Source organism: Athene noctua, chromosome 7 (genome assembly GCF_965140245.1).
Source record: "Athene noctua chromosome 7, bAthNoc1.hap1.1, whole genome shotgun sequence".
Taxonomy (NCBI): domain Eukaryota; kingdom Metazoa; phylum Chordata; class Aves; order Strigiformes; family Strigidae; genus Athene; species Athene noctua.
In genome coordinates this window covers 46,232,999-46,249,335 of record NC_134043.1, presented here as the reverse complement: position 1 = coordinate 46,249,335, position 16,337 = coordinate 46,232,999, and positions in this window count along the sequence as shown.

The window sequence follows — 16,337 nt, the reverse complement described above, 5'->3', positions numbered from 1 at the left end:
GGGCTCTGTGCTCGGCTGGGCTCGGGGCTCGGGGCTCGGCTCGAGGCTCGGCTCAATACTCGGCTCTGGGCTCGCCTCGGCTTTGGGCTGGGCTAGGGCTCGCATCTGGGTTCGGCTCTGGACTCGGCTCGCCTCGGCTCTCGGCTGGGCTTGGGGATTGTCTCGGGGCTCGTCTCGAGGCTCGGCTCTGTGCTCTGTGTTCGGCTGGGCTCGGGGCTCGGCTCGAGGTTCGGCTCTGGGCTCGGCTCTAGGCTGGGCTCTAGCCTCGGCTCGGCTCTAGGCTGTGCTCGGGGCTCGGATCTGGTTTCGACTCTGGACTCGGCTCGCCTCGGCTCTAGGCTGGGCTTGGGGATTGTCTCGGGGTCGTCTCGAGGCTCGGACCTGGGCTCTGTGTTCGGCTGGTCTCGGGGCTCGATTCGTGGTTCGGCTCTGGGCTCGCTCTAGGCTGGGCTCTAGCCTCGGCTCGGCTCTAGGCTGGGCTCGGGGCTCGGATCTGGGTTCGGCTCTGGACTCGGCTCGCCTCGGCTCTAGGCTGGGCTTGGGGATTGTCTCGGGGCTCGTCTCGAGGCTCGGCTCTGGGCTCTGGGCTCGGCTGGACTCTGGGCTCGGCTCGAGGCTCGGCTCTGTGCTCGGCTCTGGAATTGGCTCTATGCTGGGCTCGAGGCTCGGCTCTCGGATTTTCTGCAATCGGCTTTGGGCTGGGCTCAGGGATCGGCTCTGCTCTTGGCTCGGCTCGAGGCTCAGACCGCGCCTGAACCTGGGCTCGGCTCTGGACTCGGCTGGGCTCTAGGCTGGGCTCGGGGCTCGGATCTGGGTTCGGCTGTGGACTCGGATCGCCTCGGCTCTAGGCTGGGCTTGGGGATTATCTCGGGGCTCGTCTCTAGGCTCGGCTCTGGGCTCTGTGTTCGGCTGGGCTCGGGGCTCGGCTCGAGGTTCGGCTCTGGGCTCGGCTCTAGGCTGGTCTCTAGCCTCGGCTCGGCTCTAGGCTGGGCTCGGGGCTCGGATCTGGGTTCGGCTCTGGACTCGGCTCGCCTCGGCTCTAGGCTGGGCTTGGGGATTGTCTCGGGGCTCGTCTCGAGGCTCGGCTCTGGGCTCTGTGCTCGGCTGGGCTCGGGGCTCGGCTCGAGGCTCGGCTCTGTGCTCGGCTCTGGACTCGGCTCTAGGCTTGGCTCGAGGCTCGGCTCTCGGCTTGTCTGCAATCGGCTTTGGGCTGGGCTCAGGGATCGGCTCTGCTCTTGGCTCGGCTCGAGGCTCAGATCGCGCCTGAACCTGGGCTCGGCTCTGGACTCGGCTCTGCTCTAGGCTGGGCTCGGGGCTCGGATCTGGGTTCGGCTCTGGACTCGGCTCGCCTCGGCTCTAGGCTGGGCTTGGGGATTATCTCGGGGCTCGTCTCGAGGCTCGGCTCTGGGCTCTGTGCTCGGCTGGGCTCGGGGCTCGGCTCGAGGCTCGGCTCTGGGCTCGGCTCTGGACTCGGCTCGGCTTTGGGCTGGGCTCGGGGCTCGGATCTGGGTTCGGCTCTGGACTCGGCTCGCCTCGGCTCTAGGCTGGGCTTGGGGATTGTCTCGGGGCTCGTCTCGAGGCTCGGCTCTGTGCTCTGTGTTCGGCTGGGCTCGAGGCTCGGCTCGAGGCTAGGCTCTGGGCTCGGCTCTAGGCTGGGCTCTAGCCTCGGCTCGGCTCTAGGCTGGGCTCGGGGCTCGGATCTGGGTTCGGCTCTGGACTCGGCTCGCCTCGGCTCTAGGCTGGGCTTGCGGATTGTCTCGGGGCTCGTCTCGATGCTCGGCTCTGTGCTCTGTGTTCGGCTGGGCTCGGGGCTCGGCTCGAGGTTCGGCTCTGGGCTGGGCTGGGGGCTCGGATCTTGGTTCGGCTCTGCATTCGGCTCGCCTCGGGTCTAGGCTGGGCTTGGGGATTGTCTCGGGGCTCGGCTCGAGGCTCGGCTCTGGGCTCGTTTCTAGGCTGGGCTCTAGACTGGGCTCTGGCTCGGCTCGCCTCTAGCCTGGGCTCAGGGCTCGGATCTGGGTTCGGCTCTGGACTCGGCTCGCCTCGGCTCTAGGCTGGGCTTGCGGATTGTCTCGGGGCTCGTCTCGATGCTCGGCTCTGTGCTCTGTGTTCGGCTGGGCTCGGGGCTCGGCTCGAGGTTCGGCTCTGGGCTCGGCTCTAGGCTGGGCTCTAGCCTCGGCTCGGCTCTAGGCTGGGCTCGGGGCTCGGATCTGGGTTCGGCTCTGGACTCGGCTAGCCTCGGCTCTAGGATGGGCTTGGGGATTGTCTCGGGGCTCGTCTCGAGGCTCGGCTCTGGGCTCTGTACACGGCCGTGCTTGGGGCTCGGCTCGAGGCTCGGCTCTGGGCTCGGCTCTAGGCTGGTCTCTAGCCTCGGCTCGGCTCTAGGCTCTGCTCGTTGCTCGGCTCTGTGCTCGGCTCTGGACACGGATCTAGGCTGGGGTCGAGGCTCGGCTCTGGGCTTGTCTGCTCTCGGCTCTAGGCTGGGCTCGTGGCTCTGCTCTGGGCTCGTCTCTGGACTCGGTTCTGGGCTGGGCTCGAGGCTCTGCTCTGGACTCGGATCTGGGTTCGGTTCTGGACTCGGCTCGCCTCGGCTCTAGGCTGGGCTTGGGGATTGTCTCGGGGCTCGTCTCGAGGCTCGGCTCTGGGCTCTGTGCTTGGCTGGGCTCGGGGCTCGGCTCGAGGCTCGGCTGTGGGTTCGACTCTGGACTCGGCTCGCCTCGGCTCTAGGCTGGGCTCGGGGATTGTCTCGGGGCTCGTCTCGAGGCTCGGCTCTTAGCTCTGTGCTCGGCTGGGCTCGGGGCTCGGCTCGAGGCTCGGGTCAATACTCGGCTCTGGGCTCGCCTCTAGGCTGGGCTCTGGGCTCGGTTCGGCTCTAGGCTGGGCTCTGGCCTCGGCTCGGCTCTAGGCTCTGCTCGTGGCTCTGCTCTGGGCTCGGGTCTGGACTCGGATCTAGGCTGGGCTCGAGGCTCGGTTCTGGGCTTGTCTGCTCTCGGCTCTAGGCTGGGCTCGTGGCTCTGCTCTGGGCTTGTCTCTGGACTCGGTTCTAGGCTGGGCTCGAGGCTCGGTTCTGGACTCGGCTCGTCTCTAGGATGGGCTCGGGGCTCGGATCTGTGTTCGGCTCTGTACTCGGCTCGACTCGGCTCTAGGCTGGGCTTGGGGATTGTCTCGGGGCTCGGCTCGAGTCTCGGCTCAATACTCGGCTCTGGGCTCGCCTCTAGACCAGGCTCTGGCTCGGCTCGGCTCTAGGCTGGGCTCTAGCCTCGGCTCGGCTCTAGGCTGGGCTCGGGGCTCGGATCTGGTTTCGGCTCTGGACTCGGCTCGCCTCGGCTCTAGGCTGGGCTTGGGGATTGTCTCGGGGCTCGTCTCGAGGCTCGGATCTGGGCTCTGTGTTCGGCTGGTCTCGGGGCTCGATTCGAGGTTCATCTCTGGGCTCGCTCTAGGCTGGGCTCTAGCCTCGGCTCGGCTCTAGGCTGGGCTCGGGTCTCGGATCTGGGTTCGGCTCTGGACTCGGCTCGCCTCGGCTATAGGCTGGGCTTGGGGATTGTCTCGGGGCTCGTCTCGAGGCTCGGCTCTGAGCTCTGTGCTCGGCCGGGCTCGGGGCTCGGCTCGAGGCTCGCGTCAATACTGGGCTCTGGGCTCGCCTCTAGGCTGGGCTCTGAGCTCGGCTCGGCTCTAGGCTGGGCTCTGGCCTCGGCTCGGCTCTAGGCTCTGCTCGTGGCTCTGCTCTGGGCTCGGGTCTGGACTCGGATCTAGGCTGGGCTCGAGGCTCGGTTCTGGGCTTGTCTGCTCTAGACTCTAGGCTGGGCTCGTGGCTGTGCTCTGGGCTCGTCTCTGGACTCGTTTCTAGGCTGGGCTCGAGGCTCGGTTCTGTACTCGGCTCGGCTCTAGGACGGGCTCGGGGCTCGGATCTGTGTTCGGCTCTGTACTCGGCTCGCCTCGGCTCTAGGCTGGGCTTGGGGATTGTCTCGGGGCTCGTCTCGAGGCTCGGCTCTGGGCTCTGTGCTCGGCTGGGCTCTGTGCTCGGCTGGGCTCTGTGCTCGGCTCGAGGCTCGGCTCAATACTCGGCTCTGGGCTCGCCTGTAGGCTGGGCTCTGGGCTCGGCTCGGCTCTAGGCTGGGCTCGGGGCTCGGATCTGGGTTCGGCTCTGGACTCGGCTCTGCCTCGGCTCTAGGCTGGGCTTGGGGATTGTCTCGGGGCTCGTCTCGAGGCTCGGCTCTGGGCTCTGTGCTCGGCTGGGCTCGGGGCTCGGCTCGAGGCTCGGCTCTGGGCTCGGCTCTAGGCTGGGCTCTGGCCTCGGATCGGCTCTAAGCTCTGCTCGTGGCTCTGCTCTGGGCTCGGTTCTGGACTCGGATCTAGGCTGGGCTCGAGGCTCGGTTCTGGGCTTGTCTGCTCTCGGCTCTAGGCTGGGCTCGTGGCTCTGCTCTGGGCTCGTCTCTGGACTCGGTTCTAGGCTGGGCTCGAGGCTCGGTTCTGGACTCGGCTCGGCTCTAGGATGGGCTCGGGGCTCGGTTCTGTGTTCGGCTCTGTACTCGGCTCGCCTCGGCTCTAGGCTGGGCTTGGGGATTGTCTCGGTGCTCGTCTCGAGGCTCGGCTCTGGGTTCTGTGCTCGGCTGGGCTCGGGGCTCGGCTCGAGTCTCGGCTCAATACTCGGCTCTGGGCTCGCCTCTAGACTGGGCTCTGGCTCGGCTCGGCTCTAGGCTGGGCTCGGGGCTCGGATCTGGGTTCGGCTCGGGCCTCGACTCGCCTCGGCTCTAGGCTGGTCTTGGGGATTGTCTCGGGGCTCGTCTCGAGGCTCGGCTCTGGGCTCTGTGCTCGGCTGGGCTCGGGGCTCGGCTCGAGGCTCGACTAAATACTCGGCTCTGGGCTCGCCTCTAGCCTGGGCTCTGGGCTCGGCTCGGCTCTGGGCTGGGCTGGGGGCTCGGATCTTGGTTCGGCTCTGGATTCGGCTCGCCTCGGGTCTAGGCTGGGCTTGGGAATTGTCTCGGGGCTCGGCTCGAGGCTCGGCTCTGGGCTCGTCTCTAGGCTGGGCTCTAGACTGGGCTCTGTCTCGGCTCGCCTCTAGCCTGGGCTCAGGGCTCGGATCTGGGTTCGGCTCTGGACTCGGCTCGCCTCGGCTCTAGGCTGGGCTTGCGGATTGTCTCGGGGCTCGTCTCGATGCTCGGCTCTGTGCTCTGTGTTCGGCTGGGCTCGGGGCTCGGCTCGAGGTTCGGCTCTGGGCTCGGCTCTAGGCTGGGCTCTAGCCTCGGCTCGGCTCTAGGCTGGGCTCGGGGCTCGGATCTGGGTTCGGCTCTGGACTCGGCTAGCCTCGGCTCTAGGATGGGCTTGGGGATTGTCTCGGGGCTCGTCTCGAGGCTCGGCTCTGGGCTCTGTACACGGCCGTGCTTGGGGCTCGGCTCGAGGCTCGGCTCTGGGCTCGGCTCTAGGCTGGTCTCTAGCCTCGGCTCGGCTCTAGGCTCTGCTCGTTGCTCGGCTCTGTGCTCGGCTCTGGACACGGATCTAGGCTGGGGTCGAGGCTCGGCTCTGGGCTTGTCTGCTCTCGGCTCTAGGCTGGGCTCGTGGCTCTGCTCTGGGCTCGTCTCTGGACTCGGTTCTGGGCTGGGCTCGAGGCTCTGCTCTGGACTCGGATCTGGGTTCGGTTCTGGACTCGGCTCGCCTCGGCTCTAGGCTGGGCTTGGGGATTGTCTCGGGGCTCGTCTCGAGGCTCGGCTCTGGGCTCTGTGCTCGGCTGGGCTCGGGGCTCGGCTCGAGGCTCGGGTCAATACTCGGCTCTGGGCTCGCCTCTAGGCTGGGCTCTGGGCTCGGTTCGGCTCTAGGCTGGGCTCTGGCCTCGGCTCGGCTCTAGGCTCTGCTCGTGGCTCTGCTCTGGGCTCGGGTCTGGACTCGGATCTAGGCTGGGCTCGAGGCTCGGTTCTGGGCTTGTCTGCTCTCGGCTCTAGGCTGGGCTCGTGGCTCTGCTCTGGGCTTGTCTCTGGACTCGGTTCTAGGCTGGGCTCGAGGCTCGGTTCTGGACTCGGCTCGTCTCTAGGATGGGCTCGGGGCTCGGATCTGTGTTCGGCTCTGTACTCGGCTCGACTCGGCTCTAGGCTGGGCTTGGGGATTGTCTCGGGGCTCGGCTCGAGTCTCGGCTCAATACTCGGCTCTGGGCTCGCCTCTAGACCGGGCTCTGGCTCGGCTCGGCTCTAGGCTGGGCTCTAGCCTCGGCTCGGCTCTAGGCTGGGCTCGGGGCTCGGATCTGGTTTCGGCTCTGGACTCGGCTCGCCTCGGCTCTAGGCTGGGCTTGGGGATTGTCTCGGGGCTCGTCTCGAGGCTCGGATCTGGGCTCTGTGTTCGGCTGGTCTCGGGGCTCGATTCGAGGTTCATCTCTGGGCTCGCTCTAGGCTGGGCTCTAGCCTCGGCTCGGCTCTAGGCTGGGCTCGGGTCTCGGATCTGGGTTCGGCTCTGGACTCGGCTCGCCTCGGCTATAGGCTGGGCTTGGGGATTGTCTCGGGGCTCGTCTCGAGGTTCGGCTCTGGGCTCTGTGCTCGGCTGGGCTCGGGGCTCGGCTCGAGGCTCGGCTCTGGGCTCGGCTCTGGACTCGGCTCGGCTTTGGGCTGGGCTCGGGGCTCGGATCTGGGTTCGGCTCTGGACTCGGCTCGCCTCGGCTCTAAGCTGGGCTTGGGGATTGTCTCGGGGCTCGTCTCGAGGCTCGGCTCTGGGCACTGTGCTCGGCCGGGCTCGGGGCTCGGCTCGAGGCTCGGCTCTGGGCTCGGCTCTAGGCTGGGCTCTAGCCTCGGCTCGGCTCTAGGCTCTGCTCGTTGCTAGGCTCTGGGCTCGGCTCTGGACACGGATCTAGGATGGGCTCGAGGCTCGGCTCTGGGCTTGTCTGCTCTCGGCTCTAGGCTGGGCTCGTGGCTCTGCTCTGGGCTCGTCTCTGGACTCGGTTCTGGGCTGGGCTCGAGGCTCGGCTCTGGGCTCTGTGCTCGGCTGGGCTCGGGGCTCGGGGCTCGGCTCGAGGCTCGGCTCAATACTCGGCTCTGGGCTCGGCTCTGCTTTGGGCTGGGCTAGGGCTCGCATCTGGGTTCGGCTCTGGACTCGGCTCGCCTCGGCTCTAATCTGGGCTTGGGGATTGTCTCGGGGCTCGTCTCTAGGCTCGGCTCTGTGCTCTGTGTTCGGCTGGGCTCCGGGCTCGGCTCGATGCTCGGCTCTGTGCTCGGCTCTGGACTCGGCTCTAGGCTGGGCTCGAGGCTCGGCTCTCGGCTTGTCTGCAATCGGCTTTGGGCTGGGCTCAGGGATCGGCTCTGCTCTTGGATCGGCTCGAGGCTCAGATCGCGCCTGAACCTGGGCTCGGCTCTGGACTCGGCTCGGCTCTCGCCTGGGCTCGAGGCTCGGCTCTGGGCTAGGCTCTGGACTCGGCTCGGCTTTGGGCTGGGCTCGGGGCTCGGATCTGGGTTCGGCTCTGGACTCGGCTCGCCTCGGCTCTAAGCTGGGCTTCGGGATTGTCTCGGGGCTCGTATCGAGGCTCGGCTCTGGGCTCTGTGCTCGGCAGGGCTCGGGGCTCGGCTCGAGGTTCGGCTCTGGGCTCGGCTCTAGGCTGGGCTCTAGCCTCGGCTCGGCTCTAGGCTGGGCTCGGGGCTCGGATCTGGGTTCGGCTCTGGACTCGGCTCGCCTCGGCTCTAGGCTGGGCTTGGGGATTGTCTCGGGGCTCGTCTCGAGGCTCGGCTCTGTGCTCTGTGTTCGGCTGGTCTCGATTCTCGGCTCGAGGCTCGGCTCTGGGCTCGGCTCTAGGCTGGGCTCTAGACTGGGCTCTGGCTCGGCTCGCCTATAGGCTGGGCTCGGGGATCGGATCTGGGTTCTGCTCTGGACTCGGCTCGCCTCGGCTCTAGGCTGGGCTTGGGGATTGTCTCGGTGCTCGTCTCGAGGCTCTTCTCTGGGCTCTGTGCTCGTCCGGGCTCGGGGCTCGGCTCGAGGCTCGGGTCAATATTCGGCTCTGGGCTCGCCTCTAGGCTGGGCTCTGGGCTCGGCTCGGCTCTAGGCTGGGCTCTGGCCTCGGCTCGGCTCTAGGCTCTGCTCGTGGCTCTGCTCTGGGCTCAGGTCTGGACTCGGATCTAGGCTGGGCTCGAGGCTCGGTTCTGGGCTTGTCTGCTCTCGGCTCTAGGCTGGGCTTGTGGCTCTGCTCTGGGCTCGTCTCTGGACTCGGTTCTAAGCTGGGCTCGAGGCTCGTTTCTGGACTCGGCTCGGCTCTAGGATGGGCTCGGGGCTCGGATCTGTGTTCGGCTCTGTACTCGGCTCGACTCGGCTCTATGCTGGGCTTGGGGATTGTCTCGGGGCTCGTTTCGAGGCTCGGCTCTGGGCTCTGTGCTCGGCTGGGCTCGGGGCTCGGCTCGAGGTTCGACTCTGGTCTCGGCTCTAGGCTGGGCTCTAGCCTCGGCTCGGCTCTAGGCTGGGCTCGGGGCTCGGATCTGGGTTCGGCTCTGGACTCGGCTCGCCTCGGCTCTAGTCTGGGCTTGCGGATTGTCTCGGGGCTCGTCTCGAGGCTCGGCTCTGGGCTCTGTGCTCGGCTGGGCTCGGGGCTCGGCTCGAGGCTCGGCTCTGGGCTCGGCTCTAGGCTGGGCTCTAGCCTCGGCTCGGCTCTAGGCTCTGCTCGTTGCTCGGCTCTGGGCTCGGCTCTGGACACGGATCTAGGATGGGCTCGAGGCTCGGCTCTGGGCTTGTCTGCTCTCGGCTCTAGGCTGGGCTCGTGGCTCTGCTCTGGGCTCGTCTCTGGACTCGGTTCTGGGCTGGGCTCGAGGCTCGGCTCTGGACTCGGATATGGGTTCGGCTCTGGACTCGGCTCGACTCGGCTCTAGGCTGGGCTTGGGGATTGTCTCGGGGCTCGTCTCGAGGCTCGGCTCTGGGCTCTGTGCTTGGCTGGGCTCGGTGCTCAGCTCGAGGCTCGGCTCTGGGTTCGGCTCTGGACTCGGCTCGCCTCGGCTCTAGGCTGGGCTTGGGGATTGTCTCGGGGCTCGTCTCGAGGCTCGGCTCTGTGCTCTGTGTTCGGCTGGGCTCGGGGCTCGATTCGAGGTTCGGCTCTGGGCTCGGCTCTAGGCTGGGCTCTAGACTGGTCTCTGGCCTGACTCGCCTCTAGGCTTGGCTCGGGGCTTGGATCTGGGTTCGGCTCTGGACACGGCTCGCCTCGGCTCTAGGCTGTGCTTGGGGATTGTCTTGGGGCTCGTCTCGAGGCTCGGCTCTGTGCTCTGTGTTCGGCTGGGCTCGGGGCTCGGCTCGAGGTTCGGCTCTGGGCTCGGCTCTAGGCTGGGCTCTAGCCTCGGCTCGGCTCTAGGCCGGGCTCGAGGCTCGGTTCTGGACTCGGCTCGGCTCTAGGATGGGCTCGGGGCTCGGATCTGGGTTTGGCTCTGGACTCGGCTCGCCTCGGCTCTAGGCTGGGCTTGGGGATTGTCTCGGGGCTAGTATCGAGGCTCGGACCTGGGCTCTGTGCTCGGCTGGGCTCTGTGCTCGGCTCGAGGCTCGGCTCAATACTCGGCTCTGGGCTCGCCTCTAGGCTAGGCTCTGGGCTCGGCTCGGCTCTAGGCCGGGCTAGGGGCTCGGATCTGGGTTCGGCTCTGGACTCGGCTCACCTCGGCTCTAGGCTGGGCTTGGGGATTGTATCGGGGCTCGTCTCGAGGCTCGGCTCTGGGCTCTGTGCTCGGCTGAGCTCGGGGCTCGGCTCGAGTCTCGGCTCAATACTCGGCTCTGGGCTCGCCTCTAGACTGGGCTCTGGCTCGGCTCGGCTCTGGGCTGGGCTGGGGGCTCGGATCTGGGTTTGGCTGTGGACTCGGCTCGCCTCGGCTCTAGGCTGGGCTTGGGGATTGCCTCGGGGCTCGTCTCGAGGCTCGGCTCTGTGCTCTGTGTTCGCCTGGGCTCGGGGCTCGGCTCGAGGTTCGGCTCTGGGCTCGGCTCTAGGCTGGGCTCTAACCTCGGCTCGGCTCTAGGCTGGGCTCGGGGCTCGGATCTGGGTTCGGCTCTGGACTCGGCTCGCCTCGACTCTAGGCTGGGCTTGGGGATTGTCTCGGGACTCGTCTCGAGGCTCGGCTCTGGGCTCTGTGCGCGGCTGGGCTCGGGGCTGGGCTCGAGGCTCGGCTCTGGTTTCGGCTCTGGACTCGGCTCGCCTCGGCTCTAGGCTGGGCTTGGGGATTGTCTCGGGGCTCGTCTCGAGGCTCGGCTCTGGACTCTGTGCTCGGCTGGGCTCGGGGCTCGGCTCGAGGTTCGGCTCTGGGCTCGGCTCTAGGCTGGGCTCTAACCTCGGCTCGGCTATAGGCTGGGCTCGGGGCTCGGATCTGGGTTCTGCTCTGGACTCGGCTCGCCTCGGATCTAGGCTGGGCTTGGGGATTGTCTCGGGGCTCGTCTCGAGGCTCGGCTCTGGGCTCTGTGCTCGGCTGGGCTCGGGGCTCTGTGCTCGGCTCGAGGCTCGGCTCAATACTCGGCTCTGGGCTCGGCTCGGCTTTGGGCTGGTCTAGGGCTCGGATCTGGGTTCGGCTCTGGACTCGGCTCGCCTCGGCTCTAGGCTGGGCTTGGGGATTGTCTCGGGGCTCGTCTCGAGGCTCGGCTCTGGGCTTTGTGCTCGGCTGGGCTCGGTTCTCGGCTCGAGGCTCGGCTCTGGGCTCGGCTCTGGACTCGGCTCGGCTCTAGGCTGGGCTCGGGGCTCGGATCTGGGTTCGGCTCTGGACTCGGCTCGCCTCGGCTCTAGGCTGGGCTTGGGGATTGTCTCGGGGCTCGTCTCGAGGCTCGGCTCTGGGCTCTGTGCTCGGCTGGGCTCGGGGCTCGGCTCGAGGCTCGGCTCTGGACTCGGCTCTAGGCTGGGCTCTAGCCTCGGCTCGGCTCTAGTCTCTGCTCGTTCCTCGGCTCTGGGCTCGGGTCTGGACACGGATCTAGGCTGGGCTCGAGGCTCGGCTCTGGGCTTGTCTGCAATCAGCTTTGGGTTGGGCTCAGGTATCGGCTCTGCTCTTGGCTCGGCTCGAGGCTCCGATCGCGCCCGACTCTGGGCTCTGCTCTGGACTCGGCTCGGCTCTAGGCTGGGCTCGGTGCTCGGATGTGGGTTCGGCTCTGGACTCGGCTCGCCTCGGCTCTAGGCTGGTATTGGGGATTGTCTCGGGGCTCCTCTCGAGGCTCGGTTCTGGGCTCTGTGCTCGGCTGGGCTCGGGGCTCGTCTCGAGGCTCGACTCTGGGCTCTGTGCTCGTTTGGGCTCGGGGCTCGGCTCGAGGCTCGTCTCTGGGCTCGGCTCTGGACTCGGCTCGGCTTTGGGCTGGGCTCGGGGCTCGGATCTGGGTTCGACTCTGTACTCGGCTCGCCTCGGCTCTAGGCTGGGCTTGGGATTTGTTTCGGAGCTCGTCTCGAGGCTCGGCTCTGGGCTCTGTGCTCGGCTGGGCTCGGGGCTCGGCTCGAGGCTCGGCTCTGGGCTCGCCTCTAACCTGGGCTCTGGGCTCGGCTCGGCTCTAGGCTGGGCTCGGGGCTCGGATCTGGGTTCGGCTCTGGACTCGGCTCGCCTCGGCTCTAGGCTGGGCTTGGGGATTGTCTCGGGGCTCGTCTCGAGGCTCGGCTCTGGGCTCTGTGCTCGGCTGGGCTCGGGGCTCGGCTCGAGGCTCGGCTCTGGGCTCGGCTCTAGGCTGGGCTCTAGCCACGGCTCGGCTCTAGGCTCTGCTCGTTGCTCGGCTCTGGGCTCGGGTCTGGACACGGATCTAGGCTGGGCTCGAGGCTCGGCTCTGGGATCGGCTCGGTTCTAGGCTGGGCTCGGGGCTCGGATCTGGGTTCGGCTCTGGACTCGGCTCGCCTCGGCTCTAGGCTGGCCTTGGGGATTGTCTCGGGGCTCGTCTCGAGGCTCGGCTCTGGGCTCTGTGCTCGGCTGGGCTAGGGGCTCGGCTCGAGGCTCGGCTCTGGGCTCGTCTCTGGACTCGGCTCTAGGCTGGGCTCGAGGCTCGGCTCTGGGCTTGTCTGCAATCGGCTTTGGGTTGGGCTCAGGTATCGGCTCTGCTCTTGGCTCGGCTCGAGGCTCCGATCGCGCCCAACTCTGGGCTCTGCTCTGGACTCGGCTCGGCTCTAGGCTGCGCTTGGGGCTATGATCTGGGTTCGGCTCTGGACTCGGCTCGCCTCGGCTCTAGTCTGGTCTTGGGGATTGTCTCGGGGCTCGTCTCGAGGCTCGGCTCTGGGCTCTGTGCTCGGCTGGGCTCGGGGCTCGGCTCGAGCCTCGGCTCTGGGCTCGGCTCTGGACTCGGCTCGGCTCTAGGCTGGGGTCGGGGCTCGGATCTGGGTTCGGCTCTGGACTCGGCTCGCCTCGGCTCTAGGCTGGGCTTGGAGATTGTCTAGGGGCTCGTCTCGAGGCTCGGCTCTGGGCTCTGGGCTCGGCTGGGCTCGGGGCTCGGCTCGAGTTTCGGCTCTGGGCTTAGCTCTATACTGGGCGCTAGCCTCGGCTTCGCTCTAGGCTGGGCTCGGGGCTCGGATCTGGGTTCGGCTCTGGACTCGGCTCGCCTCGGCTCTAGGCTGGGCTTGGGGATTGTCTCGGGGCTCGTCTCGAGGCTCGGATCTGGGCTCTGTGCTCGGCTGGGCTCGGGGCTCGGCTCTGGACTCGGCTCTAGGCTGGGCTCGAGGCTCGGTTCTGGGTTTGTCTGCAGTCGGCTTTGTGTTGGGCTCACGTATCGGCTCTGCTCTTGGCTCGGCTGGAGGCTCCGATCGCGCCCGACTCTGGGATCTGCTCTGGACTCGGCTCGGCTCTAGGCTACGATTGGGACTCGGATCTGGGTTCGGCTCTGTACTCGGCTCGCCTCGGCTCTAGTCTGGGCTTGGGGATTGTCTCGGGGCTCGTCTCGAGGCTCGGCTCTGGGCTCTGTGCTCGGCTGGGCTCAGGGCTCGGCTCGAGGCTCGGCTCTGGGCTGGGCTCTGGACTCGGCTCGGCTCTAGGCTGGGCTCGGGGCTCGGATCTGGGTTCGGCTCTGGACTCGGCTCGCCTCGGCTCTAGGCTGGGCTTGGGGATTGTCTCGGGGCTCGTCTCGAGGCTCGGCTCTGTGCTCTGTGTTCGGCTGGGCTCGGGGCTCGGCTCGAGGCTCGGCTCTGGGCTCGGCTCTAGGCTGGACTCTAGCCTCGGCTCGGCTCTAGGCTGGGCTCGGGGCTCGGCTCTGGGCTTGTCTGCAATCGGCTTTGTGTTGGGCTCAGGTATCGGCTCTGCTCTTGGCTCGGCTCGAGGCTCAGATCGCGCCTGAATCTGGGCTCGGCTCTGGACTCGGCTCGGCTCTAGACTAGGCTCGGGGCTCGGATCTGGGTTCGGCTCTGGACTCGGCTCGCCTCGGCTCTAGGCTGGGCTTGGTGATTGTCTCGGGGCTCGTCTCGAGGCTCGGCTCTGGGCTCTGTGCTCGGCTGGGCTCGGGGCTCGGCTCGAGGCTCGGCTCTGTGCTCGGCTCTGGACTCGGCTCTAGGCTGGGCTCGAGGCTCGGCTCTGGGCTTGTCTGCAGTCGGCTTTGGGTTAGGCTCAGGTATCGGCTCTGCTCTTGGCTCGGCTCGAGGCTCAGATCGCGCCTGAACCTGGGCTCGGCTCTGGAATCGGCTCGGCTCTAGGCTGAGCTCGGGTCTCGGATCTGGGTTCGGCTCTGGACTCGGCTCGCCTCGGCTCTAGGCTGGGCTTGGGGATTGTCTCGGGGCTCGTCTCGATGCTCGGCTCTGGGCTCTGTGCTCGGCTGGGCTCGAGGCTCGGCTCGAGGCTCGGCTCTGATCTCGGCTCTAGGCTGGGATCGGGGCTCGTATCTGGGTTCGGCTCTGGACTAGGCTCGCCTCGGCTCTAGGCTGGGCTTGGGGATTGTCTCGGGGCTCGTCTCGAGGCTCGGCTCTGGGCTCTGTGCTCGGCTGGGCTCGGGGCTCGGCTCGAGGCTCGGCTCTGGGCTCGGCTCTAGGCTGGGCTCTAGCCTCGGCTCGGCTCTAGGCTCTGCTCGTTGCTCGGCTCTGGGCTCGGGTCTGGACACGGATCTAGGCTGGGCTCGAGGCTCGGCTTTGGGCTTGTCTGCTCTCGGCTCCAGGCTGGGCTCGTGGCTCTGCTCTGGGCTCGTCTCTGGACTCGGTTCTAGGCCGGGCTCGAGGCTCGGCTCTGGGATAGGCTCGGCTCTAAGATGGCCTCGGTGCTCGGATCTAGGTTCGGCTCTGGACTCGGCTCGCCTTGGATCTAGGCTGGGCTTGGGGATTGTCTCGGGGCTCGTCTCGAGGCTCGGCTCTGGGCACTGTGCTCGGCTGGGCTCGGGGCTCGGCTCGAGGCTCGGCTCTGGGCTCGGCTCTGGACTCGGCTCGGCTCTAGGCTGAGCTCGGGGCTCGGATCTGGGTTCGGCTCTGGACTCGGCTCGCCTCGGCTCTAGGCTGGGCTTGGGGATTGTCTCGGGGCTCGTCTCGAGGCTCGGCTCTGGGCTCTGTGCTCGGCTGGGCTCGAGGCTCGGCTCGAGGCTCGGATCTGGTTTCGGCTCTAGGCTGGGCTCGGGGCTCGTATCTGGGTTCGGCTCTGGACTAGGCTCGCCTCGGCTCTAGGCTGGGCTTGGGGATTGTCTCGGGGCTCGTCTCGAGGCTCGGTCTGGGCTCTGTGCTCGGCTGGGCTCGGGGCTGGGCTCGCGCCTGAACCTGGGCTCGGCTCTGGACTCGGCTCGGCTCTAGGCTGGGCTCGGGGCTCGGATCTGGGTTCGGCTCTGGACTCGGCTCGCCTCGGCTCTAGGCTGGGCTTGGGGATTGTCTCGGGGCTCGTCTCGAGGCTCGGCTCTGGGCTCTGTGCTCGGCTGGGCTCGGGGCTCGGCTCGAGGTTCGGCTCTGGGCTCGGCTCTAGGCTGGGCTCTAGCCTCGGCTCGGCTCTAGGATGGGCTCGGGGCTCGGATCTGGGTTCGGCTCTGGACTCGGCTCACCTTGACTCTAGGCTGGGCTTGGGGATTGTCTCGGGGCTCGTCTCGAGGCTCGGATCTGGGCTCTGTGCTCGGCTGGGCTCGGGGCTCGGCTAGAGCCTCGGCTCTGGGCTAGGCTCTAGGCTGGGCTCTAGACAGGGCTCTGGCTGGGCTCGCCTCTAGGCTGGGCTCGGGGCTCGGATCTGGGTTCGGCTCTGGACTCGGCTCGCCTCGGCTCTAGGCTGGGCTTGGGGATTGTCTCGGGGCTCGTCTCGAGGCTCGGCTCTGGGCTCTGTGTTCGGCTGGGCTCGGGGCTCGACTCGAGGTTCGGCTCTGGGCTCGGCTCTAGGCTGGGCTCTAGCCTCGGCTCGGCTCTAGGCTGGGCTCGGGGCTCGGATCTGGGTTCGGCTCTGGACTCGGCTCGCCTCGGCTCTAGGCTGGGCTTGGGGATTATCTCGGGGCTCGTCTCGAGGCTCGGCTCTGGGCTCTGTGCTCGGCTGGGCTCGGGGCTCGGCTCGAGGCTCGGCTCTGGGCTCGGCTCTGGACTCGGCTCGGCTTTGGGCTGGGCTCGGGGCTCGGATCTGGGTTCGGCTCTGGACTCGGCTCGCCTCGGCTCTAGGCTGGGCTTGGGATTTGTCTCGGGGCTCGTCTCGAGGCTCGGCTCTGCGGTCTGTGCTCGGCTGGGCTCGGGGCTCGGCTCGAGGCTCGGCTCTGGGCTCGCCTCTAACCTGGGCTCTGTTCTCGGCTCGGCTCTAGGCTGGGCTCGTGGCTCGGATCTGGGTTCGGCTCTGGACTCGGCTCGCCTCGGCTCTAGGCTGGGCTTGGGGATTGTCTCGGGGCTCGTCTCGAGGCTCGGCTCTGGGCTCTGTGCTCGGCTGGGCTCGGGGCTCGGCTCGAGGCTCGGCTCTGGGCTCGGCTCTAGGCTGGGCTCTAGCCTCGGCTCGGCTCTAGGCTCTGCTCGTTGCTAGGCTCTGGGCTCGATTCTGGACAAGGATCTAGGCTGGGCTCGAGGCTCTGCTCTGGGATCGGCTCGGCTCTAGGCTGGGCTCGGGGCTCGGATCTGGGTTCGGCTCTGGACTCGGCTCGCCTCGGCTCTAGGCTGGGCTTCGGGATTGTCTCGGGGCTCGTCTCGAGGCTCGGCTCTGTGCTCTGTGTTCAGCTGGGCTCGGGGCTCGACTCGAGGTTCGGCTCTGGGCTCGGCTCTAGGCTGGGGTCTAGCCTCGGCTCGGATCTAGGCTGGGCTCGGGGCTCGGATCTGGGTTCGGCTCTGGACTCGGCTCGCCTCGGCTCTAGGCTGGGCTTGGGGATTGTCTCGGGGCTCGTTTCGAGGCTCGGCTCTGGGATCTGTGCTCGGCTGGGCTCGGGGCTCGGCTCGAGGTTCGGCTCTGGGCTCGGCTCTAGTCTGGGCGCTAGCCTCGGCTCGGCTCTAGGCTGGGCTCGGGGCTCGGATCTGGGTTCGGCTCTGGACTCGGCTCGCCTCGGCTCTAGGC